This window comes from Hylobates moloch, unplaced genomic scaffold, assembly GCF_009828535.3.
Source record: "Hylobates moloch isolate HMO894 unplaced genomic scaffold, HMol_V3 SCAFFOLD_24, whole genome shotgun sequence".
NCBI classification, from domain to species: Eukaryota; Metazoa; Chordata; class Mammalia; order Primates; family Hylobatidae; genus Hylobates; species Hylobates moloch.
Genome location: NW_026652299.1, coordinates 28,496,726 through 28,518,117, shown reverse-complemented (window position 1 = coordinate 28,518,117; position 21,392 = coordinate 28,496,726). Strand labels below are relative to the sequence as shown.

Here is a 21,392-nt window from a genome sequence, read left to right as displayed (position 1 = left end):
TTAAGTTTCATCCATGTCTTTTCATGACTTGCAAGCTCATTTTTTAAGCGCTGAATAAAATTTCATTGCCTGGATATATACAGTGTATTTATCTATTCACCCACTGAAGGAAATTTTGGTTGCTTTCCCGTTTGGGCCATTATGAATAAAGCTGCAATACATATCTGTGTACGGTTTTCGTGTGGACATACGTCTTCAATTCCTTTGGATAAATACCTAGGAGCACAACTGCTGTATCAATTAGTATAGTAAGTATCATGCATTTTAAATATCGTCATAGCCATGTTATTTCCCCCTATGATTTACGTTTTCTGCTTCATGTGATGAATTTGAAGGCTGAGTTTTGTAAAAGCTAGTGTTTGATAATATTGAATTAAATTAACGAAGTCAGCTTTTACCTTATTATGAAAATACATTTCCAGTATCTGTTATATTGATACCTTTTGACTCTGTAGTTCCACTTGGAAGTTTATTCCCAAGAAATACATGTATAAAGACAATTCTTTGGAACAATTTATTACAAGAGTATATATAATAACTAAAAACAGAAAACAATATTAAAAATTACAATGGTTTAATAAATGATGATATGTCAATATATAAAATGTTTTTTTTTTTTGAGACGAAGTCTTTCTCTGTCCCCCAGGCTGGAGTGCAGTGGCGCCATCTCGGCTCACTGCAAGCTCCGCCTCCCGGGTTCACGCCATTCTCCTGCCTCAGCCTCCCAAGTAGCTGGGACTACAGGCGCCCGCCAACATGCCCGGCTAATTTTTTTTGTATTTTTAGTAGAGACGGGGTTTCACTGTGTTAGCCAGGATGGTCTCCATCTCCTGACCTTGTGATCCGCCCACCTCGGCCTCCCAAAGTGCTGGGATTACAGGCTTGAGCCACCGCGCCCGGCCATAAAATGTTTAAATACTTTGAAGACCACACACTCTGCTGCTATTTTAGTAACAGTATAAAATTTTCTGAAGTGCAATATTTTGTACCATGTTTCATCTTATTATTCTATCACTATGTGTAATTATTGTTGTGAATTATTTCCTTATTAATAATACTGTTTACTGAATGCTTACTTTGTACCAGGTAGTTACCTAGGGGTTTCAATATACTCCTTATTGAATGCTCATAGAAATTCTATAAGGCAGGTACATTATTCCCATTTTACAGAAAAGAAATTTGAGGTATTGGGTGTTAAGTAGCTTTTCCAATGCTATACATTTATTAGCCAGGGGACCTGGGATGTAAACTCAGACCACTTGATCCATTGCTCTCCCTCTATGCCACCTATAAATTCATTACCTTGTAACGAGTCTTGGATGCTGCCACAAGTGATATGTTAAATAAGATAGGATCAAAATAAATAAATATTTGTCTTGATGACATGGGTGTATGCAAAATATCTAAAATACAATAGTCAGTGAAAATTAAATTGGTCCTAAATGCCGTATACACGGTGTTTATACAATAACATATAAAAATAGGAATTAAAACTAGATTATGCACAAAAAAGGTGCATAATCCTTTCTTAGAAATGTGCCAAAATGGGCCTTCTTTAATAACGATAACTAAGCTTAAGCTGTTCTATCATCTGTTCAATGAAAAGTAATATAGGATCTCTCATGCCGAATTAATAGAAATTTCTGAAAAGAAAATATGTGGATACTATTGCAATCTAAAGAAATTATTTCTGATTTTCACATAAGTTAGAAAAAGTATTCTCACGGGTCTTAGGAGTGCATTTTTAATTTTTCTAGACTTTCTATTTTTAATTTTCTAAATTCTTCAATCAGGTCAGTTGGCAGGATAGGATGAAGCAGATTGGACAGGGGGTATCTACCTGGCTCATCAGGTCATCTCCAGTACTGCACAAAACAGGACATATTCAGCTTCAAATAGAAGTTCTATACACATTTATAAAGTTAATTAGTTAATTACAGCGCAAGTGAAATCTTTATTCCAAGTAAAACTCTCTAGACATTGAAGTGAAAGATCCATGGTACACAGAATGTTCAGTAGCAGAAGCGCTGACTCTTGGATCCAGGCAGCAGAATCCTAGAATAGGCTCCGTGCAGTAGGGAGGGGCTCTGAAGTCCACCAGACCTTGGCAAGCCTTCTTGTCCATCTCAACCTTGGATACTCCATCTATCAAATGAGACAAATGCCTTCCTAACTCACTGAGTGGCAGTAAAAAAAAAAAAAAAAAGAATACAGACGCAGTTTCTAGTGGAACTCTTGGCATGCGGCTGTCCTGCATCAACTTGTCTTCCTCTTCCATCATTGTGTGACCCTGATCTTCACAGAACTTCAGGAGGTAAAGAGATTTTCCTGGGTTAAGTAGGGAAACAAAAGAAAAAGTGTTTAAGTGAAAGCATGATAAAAGGTAAGAGAAGACACAGAGTATAAGTGTTGTGCACCAGTCACAGTGTAGAAGAAAAAGGGCTAAGTGCAGCTCATCACTTCCAGAAAATAAACAAGTCAATCAAAAGTGCTCTATGTATTGAAACAGGGTGCTCTTCTCCAGCCATAGGTTTGAATAAGTTTCCTTCCCTTGCAAATGTGGCAACTGCCTTAGACAAGTCTCTTCACTTAAGCAGGAGCCTAATCTATAGAACCCGCAGATAATAATAATAATGTCATTATTCACTAGAACGTTAGATGATTCATTAAATAACTCTGAAGTGCTTTAAAAATATTAAGCACACCATAAATGTTAAGCAATATTAATTACAATGAAATTGGTTATAATTGGAGTCAGCATTTAAATCTAGAGAGGAAAGATCATGATTATAAAGAACTAACATCTAGTAAGTTTTTTATATTCTCTATTCTCAGGACCTGTGGAGAGCTCTGCAACAAGAGTATAGGGTAATAAATGTTAAAAGAGAAGGACTCAGAATAGCTGAAGGAGTGAATTTTTCTGGCTAAGTGGCACAGATGATGAGCTGTGGCTTGAGTTGAAGAGGTGTGGAGATGGGATTTCCAGCTTAGGCTCTCTTCACCCAGTTGTTCATTTTATAGCTATTTATGAGACAGCATCTATGTCCTGGTCATTATATTACCTGCTGAGCATGTGAAAATCAACAAGGTGGACCCAAGCCAAGGCCTTCACAGAGCTTGCTTGACTAGATGGAGTTATGAACTCTGACTAACTTTACCTCCTTGGTCTTCAGTTTCCCCATATGTCTAGAAGAAAATTTTCTTTTTTCTACTCATTCCACAGAGATGGCATTGGATAGAGATAAATGTAACAAATGCCTGAAAAAATAGTAAAATATATAAATGTAAATACCATCCTGCAGAAGAACTGATATGTGCAATCAGAAATTTTGTTGTTGGAATGAATGAACGTGTATGAACATCTGGAACTTGAAGGAATTCTTTCTTTGCCGGCGGATCTAGTCCAGGAAACTAATAAAAATGAGGGTTTATATTATCTGTCTTCTCTTCGTTTTGTATTTTGTATTGAGAAAGCCATAGTAAATCTCCTTTCTTTTTTTTTCTTTTTTGAAACGGAGTCTCGCTCTGTCACCTAGGCTAGAGTGCAGTGGCATGATCTTGGCTCATTGCAACCTTCACCTCCCAGATTCAAGCAATTTTCCTGCCTCAGCCTCCCGAGTAGCTGGGACTACAGGTGCCTGCCATTTTTGTATTTTTAGTAGAGACAGGGTTTTGCCCTGTTGGCCAAGCTGGTCTTGAACTCCTGGCCTCAGGTGATCCGCCCTCCTCGGCCTCCCAAAGTGCTTGTTCTTCTTTCTTTAAAAATGAATTTCAAGCAGGCCCAGAACCCAAAATAAATTAAAGAGCAGACTAGGGTTCCAAATAAACAAACAAATAATAAATAAACCAATTAGCTGATTAGATTTGTAAAAGAAGGGACCCATTAATGTCTGATGAAATTCTGTGTATTTTTTTCCCTTTAGATTTGTGTTTTAAAACTCATGACCCTAGAGAGAGGCAAATGTAAAAGAAGAATCTTCAGAAGAGCTAACGTTTATTTGTTAATAATAACCCAGAATGAGTTGCTAAGGAAAACACTTGGAATACGTCCTTAATCAATGGGTTTGTTACTAAGAACAGTAATCACACTCCTCTTCAACTTAAGCATCGGTGTTTCCACAAGGAAGGTCAGCGTTCTCAAGGGTGTCATGTGTAACACCTGGGAGCATTACATCAGGAGAATGTTTGGCAATTTATAATCCACTCAGTATTTTTTAAAAAACTGTCTGACATCAGATAAAGGATTGTATATAATATATTCTTCTTATATCACAAGCAAAATTTTGAGGCCCCAAACCATGTATTAGACGTATTTCTCATTCTACCCTTAAGATTATCTCTTTGTTGATATTAAGTCCTGAAAGCAATGCTTACATTCAAAATAGCTATTTATTCATGGAATACATACACATAAATAGCTAACATGGCAACAGTGATAATCCCTCATTAGCCTCCAATTAGGTTACATTTCAATTTTAGAAGCAAATGGCAGGCAGTGGAGATTGCAATCCACACAAATAAAAATGTGAAGGATACCATATAAAACCATAATTACATGACTTAGGAAATATCTTTTCCCTGCATCTAGGGAAATTATGGGATGCTGCAGGTGATTATCAGTTTATGATCTGAACCTACAGTCTGTTTGCTTGTGTTTTCTTATTCTCCAGGCAGCATGGAATTTAGGCAAAAGGAAGGGTAGCAGAAGAACTGCCGAGGTGTCAAAACAGCAAGGTGGTAGACATTCAAAGACTACATAATTAAAAAATATTAAACATCCATTTGATTATTATCTCTGCCTAACTTTCCCTCACTAGCAATGAATGAAATAAAATGTACCTTAAGGTATTTAAAACAATTAAAGCACTGTACATCATATTTAGCTTCTTTTAAAAATAAAAGCCAATAGCTTTTCCACATAAAGGCATAGAAAATTGTGCTCATCATACTGTATGCACATCTTAGTATTATGAACTGGTCAAAATTATAAGGAAATAGACAAATGTTTAGTCCACAAATTTAAATTCATATTTTGCATCTTTATGTGTTGGAAGTAACAAATTAAAAAAGATAGAAAGAGATTTCACCACTAAAGGTTATCCTTTGGGAGTTTGAAGGTTGTTCTTTCATTGTAAGTGCATCTCAACTAAGTGCTGATCATCAATTTATGTTTTGTCAATAGTTGAGAACTGGATCTTCTGAAATGAAGCACATGAGAGGGTTTCAATTGTCTAACAACAATTAAATGTCTATTATCTGTCAGTTCTATGTTGTGTTTTAAATATATCACCTCATTCTTTCTCTTAGAATGTGCTAGTTGATTCTTCCATTTCAGGTTGACAACAGAATCAATAATTGAATTCCTTATCATTGAAATGAAAGAATATTTATTTATCAGAATAGTAGATGGACTGTTGGGAAACAATACAACAATACAGCATGTTTCATAGCATAGAGCAATGCAACCATACAGTATGGGGATTAAAAGCATGCACTTTGAAGTAAAATAGAACTGACTTCAAATGCTGCCACTGAGTTATGTGATCTTGGATGAGGTATTTACCCTCTTGGCGCCTCAGTACTCTTTTTTGTGAAACAAATATAATTACCTAATATATAGAAATATAGTGACAATTAATTGAAATAATATACATAAAGTACTTAACATATAACTGGATCCATAAGGACTAAAATATTAGTCCTTCAATTATTACTATAATTGAAAGCATATGTTATATACTCACAATCCTCAGTGTATTTCTAGGAGGCTCTTCTGAAATCTACAAACATTCTTTATCTTCCATAGTTAAATGGGTTCATACCATCCATCCACTGGAATAAAAGTACACAGAGGAGACAGTTATCTGGCTACAGTTGGCTGAATGATACATATACTATTTTCCTGAACCTGGCAACATCCTCTGAATGATTTTTTGTGTCCTAGTTTATAGGAAACAGAGTTCCATTTATGATTGTTCCCGTCTACACAACCATTGGTAGATTTGTGTTTGCTCCTCCAATTTCTGTGAAGTGATCAATTATGTTACTGACTGAACAAGTAAAAGCAGGGATTGTCTGGAATTGTTACTGCTTGACTTTGACATTGAAAAGTTCCAAAAGGAAACTGGAAGCAAAGACAAACTGAGCAAAGACAAATATTCATCTCAAACTCTCACCAAAATTTTCAGTAATTGCAGAAAATTTGAGGTAAACAATAGAATGCCACAAAATGTATGGAAAACAATATTGCATCCCATCTGCGATGAAAAAGTTTTAGGAATATCACTAATCATTTTGAAAAATGGGATACCCAAAAGAAGAGTTCTATGAAAGGTGTGATTTGGTCAACGAGTGCCTGAAGATCAGAGATAGAAGACACCCTTGGCAGAAGGAGCTCTGGAGGATTATTTTAACATTTGATGTTGTCCAGCTTATTTTTTGTATGCTAGGATGGAGTCTACATGATATCTTGTCCTCGATTTGTGCTAGCAGTAAATATTAGAAGTATTTACCCTTAGGCTGGAATAGTGAGTGTAGGTACTTGGGACAGGGTGGCAGCTTTGTGTCCTAGGGAATGAGTAAAAATATTCAACATGATCCAAAATGCCTAAAAATAGAGGACAGTCCCTAATGGTGTATATCTGTTAGCAACACATGCATTTCATCTCACAGAGTCCATGAAGGTAACCTCAAAATACACAGAAAATATGTGCACAGACAAGCTAACAGGGATTCTCAAGTGGAAACACAAACATAGAAACAAAAACCACAAAATATTTTAAGAAGAGCAATTAAGGAAGATCAAAAAAAAAGAAAGAAACACACACACACACAATACAAACAAATGACTAAATGTTATTAAAAAACAGAAGACTTCATAATATGAATAACTAATTTCTCCAGAGTTAGAAGATATTATATCTCAGAGACAAGAATAGTGTTCTGACAAAAAAAAAAAAACAATTAATTGTCTTGAAAAGGAAAATTACTATTATTAAAATAAAAAGGAAAAATGGGCACATTGAAAAGTAATAGGCAGAGATTGACTCAATAACCTTCACTAGTTTTTAGTATATTTGCAAGGGCTTGCAGCCATCATCACTATCTAATTCCAGAATATGTTCATCACTCCAAAAAGACCCTCAGCCTCTGACAACCCCATCTACTTTCTGCCTCTATGAATTTGTCTATTCTGGAAATTTCACATAAATGAAACCATACAATATGGGGTCTTTTGCAATAGGTTTCTTTCACTTAGCCTTATGCTTGTACTTTTTCCTACTGTTTGTAAATTTTATTTTTTAATTGAAAAATGATATATATGGTGTACAACATGCTGTTTTGACATCTGTATACATTGTGGAATGGCTAAATGAAGCCCTTTACCATGTGCATCAACTCATATGCTTAGGACTTTTGGTGCAGAAAACACTTGAAATCTGCTCTCCGAGCAAGTTTCAAGTATGCAGTATACTGTTATTAACTATAGTCACCATAATGTTCAGTGTTTCTCTTGAATGTATTCCTCCTTTGTAACTGAAATGTGTATCCGTGAAAGACACCTCCCCAAACCCCTCCCTACCCTGTCCCTGGTAACTACCATTCTATTCTTTATGAGTTCCACCTTTTCTCAGTCCACACATTAAGTCAGATCATATGGTACTTGTCTTTTGGTATCTGGATTATTTCACTTCATACAACCTCTTCCAGGGTTTATCCAGGTTGTTGCAAATGACAGAATTTCCTTCTTTTTCTGAGGCTAAATAATGTTCTTTTGTGTATATATGCCAAATTCTCTTTATCTATTTATACATTAATAGAAACTTAGGTTGATTCCATATCTTGGCTTTTGTGAATAATGCTGCAATGAATACTTTATTCATCTAATCATCAACTAATGATTTTTTTGAGTTTGGCAAATTATTAAGGTCCCAAATGAGTCAAAAATGTCAAGTTTCTGTTACATAACAAATGAAGGGGCAAAAGCTATTATTTTTTGTTTTCACATAGTTAATGTTGAGAAGTAAAATGGAGTATGTATGACCAGATTATTATTATCCTTAATGTAATCACCTCTAAGATCAAGATTTAAGTTATTAAGTTAGAAAATTAACAAGTTCCCTTTGTGTTTTTGCCTCAGCATTATACCATTTTCTCCAGGCAGTAAATTAGGGGAAAAAACAGGATTATTTTTGTAAAATACGATTAGAGAGGATGTTAAAATAAATGCCTGGGGGCCATTCTGTAGACAAAACAACACTTAATGAAGAGGGAGTGATTTTCATTCTCAACACATCCAGCCTTCCTTGTGACAATAAAGCTCTCATGAGATATTACATGATAAAGTTTTTTTTTTGTTTTGTTTTGTTTTGTTTTGAGACGGAGTCTCGCTCTGTCACCCAGGGTGGAGTGCAGTGGTGCAATCTCGGCTCACTGCAATTGCCGCCTCCCGGGTTCAGGCCATTCTCCTGCCTCAGCCTCCCGAGCAGCTGTGACCACAGGCGCCCACCACCACGCCAGGCTGATTTTTTGTAATTTTTTAGTAGAGACGGAATTTCACTGTGTTAGCCAGGATGGTCTCGATCTCCTGACCTTGTGATCTGCCCGCCTCAGCCTCCCAAAGTGCTGGGATTACAGGTGTGAGCCACTGCGCCCAACCTAAAGTTTTTTTTTTTAATTAAATGTACAATATAACTGCAAATAACATGAAAAATAAAAAGTTGGTATTAAATTTCAGTCACTGAATCCTGTGAAATAATTCAATTCCTCAAATTTCTTTTCCCCACTGAACAGTGAACGGACTGAGGGAAGAAAAGTGCAAGATGACTTAGCATCCCTATAGTTACCTTTTCCATGTAAATGTCATCATGATCTTTCTATTAAAATAAAAAGATGGGTTACTCATAGGGCAAGGTGGACAACTAGATGCAGCCACCAGGTGGAACAGCTGCCAATGAGGGACTGAGTCAACTGGCACACTCCTAACAGATCTTCAGAGGGAAGCCAGAGAGAGTGGACAGAGAGAAGACACATTAGCTGGGTAAACAGAAGGAAACTGGGAACCCAGCACAGGGCTACCGTGCACCGGGACTCATTCCTGGCTTCCAACGACTCAGGAGAATGGGTTGAACCGTCAAGGAGCAACCCACTCTCACCATGGGTCTCTGGAATCCCAATAAAAGAAGACCCCTTCAACTATCACAGACACCAGAGTTGGCAGGGAGAGCTGCTGAGGGAAGTGATAGTGGTGGCAAGCCAGCTCTTGTGGAGCCCAGAGGGTTTGGTGCAAGAGCATGTGTTCTAGTGCAGATGCCAGGGAAGCCCATCCCCCTAGGCTCAACTTGCTCCCATAGGAGATTTGAGCCTTAGGGGAACTGTGAGACCTGAACTCTGCAGGGCAGTCTTGCCCATGAGACAGGGTCAATCTGCTGGCTTCTTCCAGGGCCCCAGACTGGCTGTACACATTTGCAGGGCAGCCTCAGGTGACTTGGAGGTCTGAATCATAGCTTCTGTGCTGGCCGACTATGTTTGACCAGTGGAAAGCTCCAGCAGGGTGGCCCCTATGGCCATACACCAGCCCACGTGCTCCCTCCCCACCCTGCAACTTCCCCCAGGCCCACGGCAACCTATGACATTGCTTTGCTGGCACATATGTGCACAGGCAGGTTTTTCATTTCTTGCCCTAAAGCATCTGTGTATGCATGCACCCTGCCCTGTCACTGATACAGCAGGAGTACACTCCACCTTCCCACCCCCATCAGACCATCTTTGCGGTCAGAAACTTGGTGACCACAGAGATAGCCAGCATTGCCCCTACCAGTGCCCTGCCCTTGCACCAACACAGCCACAGAAGGGAAACTAGGTACAGAAAACAGCAGACCCTCCTCCACCTGTGTGACCACCCCTGCCTGTGGTGCACAGAAAGTGCACACAAACCTGTGCCTGCCAGCGCCCCATCCCCATGTTAACACCACTATTAGTGTGACCACATGCACAGTTGCCAGCAGGGGCCCCCTGCCCCCCAAGCCGAGCTGCGTCTGCCACTGTGGTGAACACTCACATGGAAGCAGGCACCCTGGAACCCACTAGGACCCTGCTGCAGCCCACAATCATGCACCCTATCATGATGCTGCTGCCACTGCTGCTGGCACATGTGAATGAGGATGGATCTGGCTGTCACCACACTACATAATACTTTGGATGATACCACCCATCAGAGTGTAGTGACCAGTGGTCCAGGAACACCTCAGCTGCCCCAGCACAGTGAATTCATAACTTTGAGGAGCCAGAGAACAAAGTTGGGTTCCGATACAAGTTCCCCAGAGTTAGAGCATGCAGTCCAGGAGTTGGGAGCTGAGTGCTGTCCCCCTAAAATCTCCCAGAAACAAAGATAGCTGATTCCACCTTATACCACAATTAAACTCCTCAAATAGGATAAAAGAAAAAAGAGCCTTATGAAGGTCAGCAACTTCAAAGGTTGAAGAAACATCAGCTCACAAAGATGAGAAAGAACCAATGCAAGAACTCTGACAATTCAAAAGCCAGAGTGCCTTCTTCCCTCCAAATGATCATACCACATATCCAGCAAGAGTTCTGAACCAGGTTGAGATGGCAGAAATGACAAAAATAGAATTTGGAATATAAATAGGAATGAAGATCACTGACATGCAAGAATATGTTTAAACACAATCCAAGGAAACTAAGAATCACAATAAAATGATACAGGAGCTGACAGACAAAATAGCCATTATAGAAAAGAATGTAACCAAACTGATAGAGCTGAAAAACACACTACAAGAATTTAATAATGCAATCACAAGTATTAACAGCAGAATAGACCAAGTAGAGGACAGAATCTTAGACTGCCTTTCTGAAATAAAAGTCATACAAGAATTAAAAAAAAAGAAAAGAAAAAGGAATGAACAAAACCTCTGAGAAATATGAGATTATGTAAAGAGGCCAAATCTACAACTCATTGGTGATTCTGAAGGGAATGGGAGAGTATAAGCAACTTGGAAAACATATTTCAGGATATTATCCATGAGAATTTCCCCAACCTAGCTAGAGAGACCAAAATGAAAATTTAGGAAATGTGAAGAATCTCAGTAAAATACTTTAAAAGAAGATCTTCCCCCAAACACATAATTATCAGATTCTCCAAGGTTGAAATCCAAGAAAAAAATCTTAGGGGCAGCTAGAGAGAATGGTCAGGTAACTTACAAAGGGAAGTCCACCAGACTGACAGTGGACCTCTCAGCAAAAATCTTACAAGCCAGAAGACAAATATCCAGCAAAGAAAAAGAAAAAAGAAAGAAATTCCAAACTTGAATATTATATCTGGCCAAACTAAGTTTCATAAGCAAAGGAGAAATTTTTTTTTTTCAGATAAGCAAATGCTGAGAAAATTTGATACCACCAGACCTGCCTTATAAGAGCTCCTGAGGGAAGCAGCAAATATGGAAAGGAAAGATCATTACCAGCCACCACACAAACATACATAAGTACACAGGCCAGCAACACTATAGGGCAGCCACAGAAACAAAGCAGTATAGTAACCAGCTAGCATCATGATTACAGAATCAAATCCAAATTAATATTAACCTTAAATGTAAATGAGCTAAATATCTCAATTAAAAGACACAGTGTGGCAAGCTGGATAAAGAGCCAAGACACATAGGTATGCTGTCTTCAAGAGACCCCCTCTCACATGCAATGACACCCATAGGCTTAAAATAAAGAGATAAAGGAAAATTTATGAAGCAAATGGAAAACAGAAAAAAGCAGGGGTTGCAATCCTAATTTCAGACAAAACAGACTTTAAACCCCCCAAAATAAAATAAAATAAACAAGGAAGAACACTGCATAATGGTAAAAGGTTCAATTCAACAAAAAGACCTAAGTATCCCAAATATATATACACCCAACACAGGAGCACCCAGAATCATAAATCAAATATTTAGAGACCTTCAAAAAGACTTAGACTCCCACACTATAATAGTGGGAGACTTCAACACCCCACTGACCATATTAGACAGATTATTAAGGCAGGAAATTAACAAAGATATTCAAAACCTGAACACAGCACTGGATCAAATAGACCTGATAGACATCTACCGATCTCTCCATCCGAAAACAACAGAATATACATTCGTCTCACCATCACATGGCACATACTCTAAAATTGAACACATAATTGGACATACGAGACTCTTCAGCAAATGTAAAAGAACTGGAATCATAACAAGCACTCTCTTGGACCACAGTGCAATCAAATTAGAAATTTACACTAAGAAATTTACTCAGAAAGATACAATTACATGGAAATTGAATAACCTGCTCCTAAATGTCACTTGGGTAAATAATGAAATTAAGGCAAAAATCAAGAAGTTATTTGAAAGTAATGAGAACACAGATACAACATATCAGAATCTCTGGGATACAAGACAGTGTTAAGAATTAAATTTATAGCACCATACACCTACATCAAAAAGTTAGGAAGATTTAAATTTAACAACGTAACATCACAACTAAAACAACTAGAGGTCCAAGAGCAAACCAGCTAGAAAGCTAGAAAAAGACAAGAAATAACCAAAATCAGAGCTGAACTGAAGGAGATTGAGACACACACACACACACACACACACACACACACACAAACCCTCAACAGATCAACAAATACAGAATCCAAGAGTTGTTTTTCTGAAAAAAAAAATTAATCAAATAGACCACTGGCTAGACTAATAAGGAAGAGAGAAGATGCAAATAAACATAATTAGAAACAACAAAAGCATATTACCACTGAACCCACAGTAATACAAATAAGCATTAGAGATAATTATGAACACCTCTATGCACATAAACTAGAAAATAGAAGAAAATGATAAATTCCTAGATACATACACCCTCCCAATATTGAGCCAAGAAAAAATCAAATCCCGAACAGATCAATAATGAGGTCTGAAATTGAATCAGCAATAAGTAGCCTAACAAGAAAAAAAAGCCATAGACCAGAAAGATTCACAACCAAATTTTTACCAGATATACAAAGAAGAGCTGGTACCATTTCTACTGAAACTATTCCAAACTACAACAACAACAACGAAAAAAAAGAGTAGCAACTTCTCCCTAACTCATTCAATGAGACCAGCATCTTTCTGATATCAAAACTTGGCAGAGACACAACTAAAACAGAAAACTTCAGCCAATACTTTTGATGAATATCAATAGAAAAATTCTCAACAAAATACTGGTAAAACAAACCCAGCAGCACATCAAAAAGCTTATCCACCATGATCAACTAGGCTTCATCACTAAAATGTAAAGTTGGTTCAACATATGCAAATCAATAAATGTGATTAATCACATAAACAGAACAAAAGACAAAAACCACATGATTATCTCAATAGATGCAGAAAAGGCTTTTGATAAAACTCTACAAACACACCTTCATGTTAAAAACTCTCAACAAATTAAGTATTGAGAGAACATACCCCAAAAATAGAAGGAGTCATCAATGATAAACCTATAGCCAACATCATACTTAATGGGAAAAAGCTGAAAGCATTCCCCTTGAAAACTGGCACAAGACAAGGATACCCTCTCTCACCACTCCTATTCAACATACTATTGGAAGTCCTGGCCAGAACAATCAGACAAGAGAAACAAATAAAGGACATCCAAATAGGAAGTCAAACTATCCCTGTTTGCAGACAACATGATTCTATAACTAGAAAACCTCAGAGTCTCAGCTCAAAAGCTCCTTCAGCTGATAAACAACTTCAACAATGTCTCTGGATACAAAATCAACATACAAAAATTATTGGCATTCCTATACACCAGCAGCAGACAAACTGAGAACTAAATCAGGAATACAATCTCATTCACAATTGCCATAAAAAGAAAAAATACCTAGGAATACAGGTAACCATGGAGGTGAAAGATCTCTACAATGGTAACTTTAAAATACTACTCAAAGAAATAAGAGATGACAAAAACAAATTAAAAAAAAAAACATTCTATGCTTATGGATAGAAAGAATCAGTATTGTAAAAATGGTCATGCTGCTCAAAGCAATTTATAAATTCAATGCTATTCCTATCAAACTACCAGTGACATTCTTCACAGAACTAGAAAAATCTATTTTAAAATTCATATGGAACTAAAAAAAGAGCTCAAATGGCAAAGGCAATTCTAAGGGGAAGAAAAAAAACACCAAGGCTGGAGGCATCATTCTATCCAACTTGAAACTATACTACAGGGCTACAGTAACCAAAACAGCATGGTATTGGTAGAAAAATGGAGACATAGACAAATGGAACAGAATGGCAAGCCCATAAATAAGGCTGCACACCTGCAACTATCTGATCTTCGACAAACCTGACAAGAACAAGCAATAGGGAAAGGATTCTCTATTCAATAAATAGTGCTGGGATAATTGGTTATCCATATGTTGAAGATTGAAACCAGAACCCTTCCTTACATCATATAAAAAAAAAAAAAAAAAACTTAAGATAGATTAAAGACTTAAATGTAAAACCCAAAACTATAAAATTCCTGGAAGACAACCTAGGCAATATCATTCTGGGCCTAAAAATTGGCAAAGATTTTATAATGAAGATGCCAAAAGCAATTGCAACAAAAGCAAAAATAGACAAGCGGGACCTAATTAAGCTTAAGAACTGCACAGCAAAAGAAAATATCAACAGAGTAAACAGACAACTTACAGAATGGAAATTATTTTTTTCAAATTACACATCTGACCAAGTTTGAATATCCAGCATCTATGAGGAACTTAAATTTCCAAGAAAAAAACAAAGAACCCCATTAAAAAGTGGGCAAAGGACATGAACGGACTTTTCAAGGAAGACGTACATGCGGCCAAGAATCATATGAAAAAAGCCTCAAAATGACTGATTGTTAGAGAAATGCAAATCAAAACCACAATGAAATATCATCTCACACCAAAATGGCTACTATTAAAAAGTCAAAAAATAACAGGTGCTGGTGAGCTTGCAGAGAAAAAGGAACGATTTTATACTGTGGGTAAAAGTGTAAATTATTTCAACCATTGTGGAAAGCAGTGTGGTAATTCCTCAAATACCTAAAAACAGAAATACCATTCAACCCAGTAATCCCATTACTGGGTATAAGTTTTTTTTTTTATCATAAAAACACATGCGCACATATGTTCATTGCAGCACTATTCACAATTGCAAGGACACGGAATCAACTTAAATGCCCATCAGTGGTAGACTGGATTAAAAAAATACGATGCATATACACCGTGGAATACTATGCAGACATAAAAAACAAAAGCAAGATCATGTCCTTTGCAGGGACATGGATGGATCTGGAGGCCATTATCTTTAGAAAACTAATGCAGCAACAAAAAAAACAAATACCACATGTTCTCACTTATAAGTGGGAGTTAAAAGATGAGAACACACATGGACACATAGAGGGGAACAACACACTCTGGGGCCTTTTGGAGGATGGAAGGTGGGAGGAGAGAGAGGATCAGGGAAAATAACTAATGGGTACTAGGCTTAATACTTGGGTGGCAAAATAATCTGTAGAACAAATTCCCATGACTCAAGTTTACCTATATAACAAACCTGCACATATACTCCTGAACTTAAAAGTTTAAAAAAAATTGAGAGAAAAATTTTTTAAAAGAAAAATCTGCTATATTTGTGAAGCATCCCAATATTTTTTGACATCCAGAATTTGATGTTTCTTTTTATGTGAGATAAAATAGCGAGTAGCAACCTTATATTGCTCTCATCATCGAATTCTTGGCACAAAATTTCCATCATCATCAGTCCCAGGCTTTTTGCAACTTTTCCAACTTTGAAAATAAAAACGGAAAAAAAATCTATGTGCCAAAATAAAAAAGAAAGAAAAAATATATAACAAGAAGCGAGTAGAATTCTGGTCCATAAAAGGGCCTCTTCCTGACCCTAACAAGCTCAGAATAGAGACAAAATCACTCTAAGGCTGTGTAAGAACATTTCTCCCAAATTCTAGAAAAACATAAAGAAGTAATCCTTCTCTCTTCAGCTGATGACGGCAAGTCACTGAGTGATGGCACTCTACTGGGGAAGAGAGAACCTTGCTGATTCTGTCACTGAGTAAACACTTGATTACACTCAGGAAGGTAACATTTTTATCTCTTCATGTGTTCATTCAAAATGGCCTTGACAGCCACTTCCAAAAAGTACTCAGCATTTAGAGATTTTCAAATAAGCATAACTACTTCTGAAGCAAAGAAGATGATGTTTTGCCAAACTTCCAGGATAAGCTACCTTTCTTTCTCATTTTCAATAAGCATTAAATTGACACATTTGCAGACTCAAAATCATGAAAACATTTTTTCCACTTCTTCAACAACATTGATTTTGTGACCTGTGCTATTTCTTCCACTGTGCACTGAATTTTATCTAACTAAAATTACCAGTTTCTAATTACCTACTCGGCTTACTCCTGAATTTTCCTTTTAGTTCATTTCCCTCTGATATCTTACACTGAAGCCTGGTCTCTCTCTCTCCTGGATCGCATATTTTAACTTTTTTTTTTTTTCAGCTTCTTCTGTAATGTTCTCACCACTACTTTTGACCTCCTTTCCTATTCTTCAAACACTGAAAATGCAACCTTTCCAGAGCCCATTCTACTGTATGAGCTCCAAGCTCTCCTTACTTCATTTATCACATATATAACACTATTGATTTTTAACCTGTTTCTTCAGTCCATTCCTCTGAGATTCACTGCCATGTTTTCTTTTGCCTACCAGCAGAACCAGTTTCAAGGGCAAGCCACCTGCTTAGAAACATGGGACCCATGCATGGAAGAGCCCTGTGCTTAATTTAATGTTCTGCTGTCACCATCTTAACACATGTAATAGTCCTTGAATAGGACTTTGCATTTTCATTTTGTGCTGGGCCTTACAAAGTATGTAGCCAGTAATGCCTATTGGCCATTTCCTTGGGCATGTTTCACAGATACCACTACACGTTTCTAAATATGCATCATTTTGTTACTATTTTCTCATCTACTTCTCAACAAGATATATCTAGCTAAAAACTAGAGATAATTAATAGCTTCTTCCCTCATCACACCAAAGAATCGGTCAAAATGTTTTTAAATGTTATTTTATCAGAATTTTCTAAATCTAATTTCTTCTGTCTTCATGGCTAATTCCTTAATTCAGGTCTTTGTCCTCTATTGCCTACAAGATTGTAACATCATTATTATTGCCATAGTACTAGACGTAAATGCCATAGCAGATCATGTCACTTCTATCCTTAAAAATAAGCAAAAGTTCCACACTGACACTGTTCAGATGCATTCACGTGGGCCACGTAGGTTGCTATAATCTCTTTTCTGTTAATTCTTGCTTCATTTCCTCTACTCCTAACAGTGCAGTGGAATTTCATGTACACTTGATTATCCACTCCCCTAAAACCAGGTGCCTCTACATCCTTGTGAATTTCCCAACAATGTTCTGCTGAAAAGTACTTAGTCAGCTTCATCTCTGAAGGGATTTCTATTCTTCAAGATAAAACTCAAATGCTGTCACTGCTTTAAAGCTTTTCTCTTCCCTCGAGAATATATATTTACCCATGTCAGGTTCACTTGGTACTTTTTATATATCTGAGTTACACAATTTATCACTTGAGTTGTTGAAGAAATGATCGTTATTTTTATTGTGCTGTTAGCATTAACACACAGCCTAGCATAGTGCACGCAATATATGTTTCTTAAATATTAAGGTATTACTATTAGTTATAAAATCAGTCTATATTTTTATTCAGGCATACCTTATTGTATTGTACTTCACTTTATTGTGTTTCACAAATATTGCACTTTTTTACAAATTGAAGATTTGTAGTACCTGTGAGTTGAGCAAGTCTAGTGACACCAGTTTTTTCAACACAAGTGCTCACAATGTGTCTCTTTCACATTTGGGTAATACTTGCCACATTACAAACTTTTTCATTGTTATTATATAAGTTAATGTGATCTGTGAATAGTAATTTTTGATTTTACTAAGCTAATTGTTTTGGGGTGTCACCAACTGTGCCCATATAAGACAGCAAACTTGATAAATGTGTGTGTTCTGACTGCTCCCCTCCCTGTTCCCCTACTTCTCTCCCTCTCCTTGGGCCTCCTTATTCCCTGAGACCAACAATATTGAAATTAGGCCAACAGTAATCCTACAATGGTCGCTAAGAGTTCAATTGAAAGGAAGAGTTACATACCTCTCAGTTTAAATCAAAAGCTATATGATTTAAGCTTAATGAAGAAAGACATGTCAATACTGAAATAGGCCGAAAGTTAGGCCTCTCTCTCCAACCAGTTATCCCAGTGGTAAATGCACAGAAAAAAGTTACTGAAGGGAATTAAAAGTGCTGCTCCAGTGAGCACACAAATGATAAGAAAGCAGAGCAGCCTGTTGCTGATATGGAGAAAGTTTTGGTGGTCTGGAAAAAGAATCAAATCAGCCGCAACATTCCCTTAAGCCAAAGCCTAATCCAGAGCAAAGCCCCAACTCTTCAATTCTATGAAGGCTGAGAGAGGAGAGGAAGCTGCAGAAGAAAAGTTTGAAGCTAGTGGAGATCAGTTCATTAAGTTTTAACCCATCTCCAATGCATCGATTACAAGCTGAAGCAACAAATGCTTATGCAGAAGCTGCAGCATGTTATCCAGAAGAGCTAGCTAAGATCATTGATGAAGGTGGCTACACTAAATAACAGATTTTGTGTAAATGAAACAGCCTTAATATAAGAAGAAGATGTCATTTAGGACTTTCATAGCTAGAGAAGAGAAGTCAATGCCTGGCTTCAAAGCTTCAAAGGACAAAATGACACTCCTGTTAGGGACTAACGCAGCTGGTGACTTCAACTTGAAGACGATGCTAATTTACCATTCTAAAAATCCTGAGGCCTAAGAATTATGCTAAATCTACTCTGCCTATACTATAGAAATGGAACAACAAAGCCTAGATGACAGCACATCTGTTTACAGCATGATTTACTGACTATTTTAAGCCCACTGTTGAGATATACTATTGAGAAAAAACAATCCCTTTCAAAATATTACTGCTCAGTGACAATGCACCTGGACACTCAAGAGCTCTGATGGAGATATACAAGGACGTTAAGGTTGTTTTCATTCCTGCTAACACAGCATCCATTCTACAGCCTATGGATTCAGGAGTAATTTTGACTTTCAAGTCTTTTTACTTGAAAAAAATTATGTTAGGTCATAGCTGCCATAATGATTCTTTCAATGAATTTGAGCAAAGAAAATTGAAAACCTTCTAGAAAGAATTTCCCATTCTAGATGCCATTGAGTACAATCATAATTCATGGGAGCAGGTCAAATATCAACACTAATAGGAGTTTGGAAGCAGTTGATTCCAATCCTTATGGATGATTTTGAGGATTCAAGATTTCAGCAGGGGAAGTAAACGTAGATGTGGTAGGAAAAAATCAAGAGAAACAAAATTAGAAGTGGAGCCTAAAGATGTTGACTGAATTGCTGTAATCTCATGGTAACACTAAATGAGTAAGGAGTTGCTTTTTATAAATGAGCAGAGAAAGTTGTTTCTTTAGATGGAATCTACTCTTGATGAAGATGCTATGAACATTGTTGAAATGAGAACTGTATGTTCATAGTGTACGAAATGATGTTTTGGTATAAGTATACATTGTGGGATGGCTAAATAAAGGTATCTAACATAAACATTACCTCACATACTTATCTTGTTTTTGTGATGACAACACTTAAAATCTACTTTTTTATAATTTTTGATATAAAATATTATTATAATCTATACTCCCTGTTATGTACAATAGATATCTTGAACTGATTCCTTCTTTCTACCTAAAATTTTGTATCCTTTAACAAACATCTCTTCAATTCCCCCAACTCCCAGGCTCTGGTTACTCCCTATGAGTTCTACTGTTTCACACTCCACATGTCAGTGAAATCACATAGCATTTTTCTTTCTGGGCCTGCCTTACTTTACTTAACATCCTCCAGGTTCATTCCTTTTGTTGCAAATGACAAGATTTATTTCTTTTAAGGCAGAAGAATATTCCATTGTGTACATATACCACATTTTTGATCCAATTATCTGTTAATGGACACCTTGGTTGATTCCTTGCCTTGTCTACTGTATATTGTGCTGCAATAAACGTGGGAATGCAGATATCTTTTTGGCATACCGATTTTCATTCTTTTGGGCATATACCCATAAGTGGAATTGTGAGATTGTATGGTAATTCTATTTTACTTTTTTGAGGGATCTCCATACCGTTTTTTGTAATGACTATACTGATTTACATTGCCACCAACCATGTATAGGGTTTCCCTTTTTCTCATATTCTTGTCAACGCTTGTTATCTTTTGTCGTTTTGATAACAGCCATTTTAACAGATATGAAGTGGTGTTTCATTGGGGTTATAATTTGCATTCCTCCGATGGTTAGTGATTTTTTCACATACATTTTGGCTATTCATATGTCTTCTTTTGAGAAATGTCTATTTAGGGTTTTTTTTTTTTTTTTTTGTAGAAATTTGAACATGGCTTACATTGCAGCACTTTTCAGGTCATTTTTAAAATCAGATTATGATATCTAACCTGATTAATAAAGAAATGTCTATTGCCTATATTTAATCAGGTTACTTCACTTTTTCTCTCCCCTGATATATAAGTTTAGTGCTATAAATTTCTCTCACAGCACTGCTTTTACTGTGTCATGCAAATTTTGATGTCACACTTTCATTTTCATTTACACTTTAATGTGTTTTTAAACATTATTTGATATTTCATTTTAGAACTATGGAGCAATTAAATGTGTGCTTTTTAGTTTCCATGTGTTTGAAGATTCTTTTATCTTAATGGTATTGATTTCAAATTTAATTTCATTGTGGTCAAAGAATACACTCTATATGATATCAATTCTTTTAAATATATTGCAGTTTGTTTTATGACCCATAATACGGTTTATCTTGTTAAGTGTTCCATGGGTACTTGAAAAGAATGTGTTTTCTGCTGTTGCTGGGTACAGTGTCCTATAAATGTCAATTAGATTTTGTTTGTTGATAGTGCTGTTGAGTTCTTCTGTATCCTTGCAGATTTTCTGTATAGCTGTATTTATCAATCGTACAGTGATGTTTTGAATTCCCCAACTATAACTGTATATTTGTCTTTTTCTCCTTTCAGTTCTATGCATTTTTGCTTCGCATATCTTGCACTTCAGCTCTTTGGTACATCCACATTTAGAAATATTATATCTTTTGGGTGGATTGAGCATTTAGTCATTATGTAATGCCCACCTCTGTCTCTGAAAATATTTTTTGCTATGAGTTCTGCTTCATCTGGTATTA

General features: G+C 36.7%; 1 long non-coding RNA gene across 1 annotated transcript in view; it reads right to left on the bottom strand.

Moving 5' to 3' along the window:
* Positions 1-646: 646 nt before the first annotated feature.
* Positions 647-21,392, bottom strand: part of LOC131382448 (uncharacterized) — a 44,712-nt gene continuing 23,966 nt past the window's right edge. The window contains exons 2-5 of the long non-coding RNA XR_009211950.1: positions 5,745-5,832; positions 5,088-5,198; positions 3,159-3,258; positions 647-2,328 (exon numbers count right to left, since the gene is read on the bottom strand). This is a non-coding gene — a long non-coding RNA (uncharacterized LOC131382448). The remainder of the gene's footprint in view (positions 2,329-3,158; positions 3,259-5,087; positions 5,199-5,744; positions 5,833-21,392) is intronic.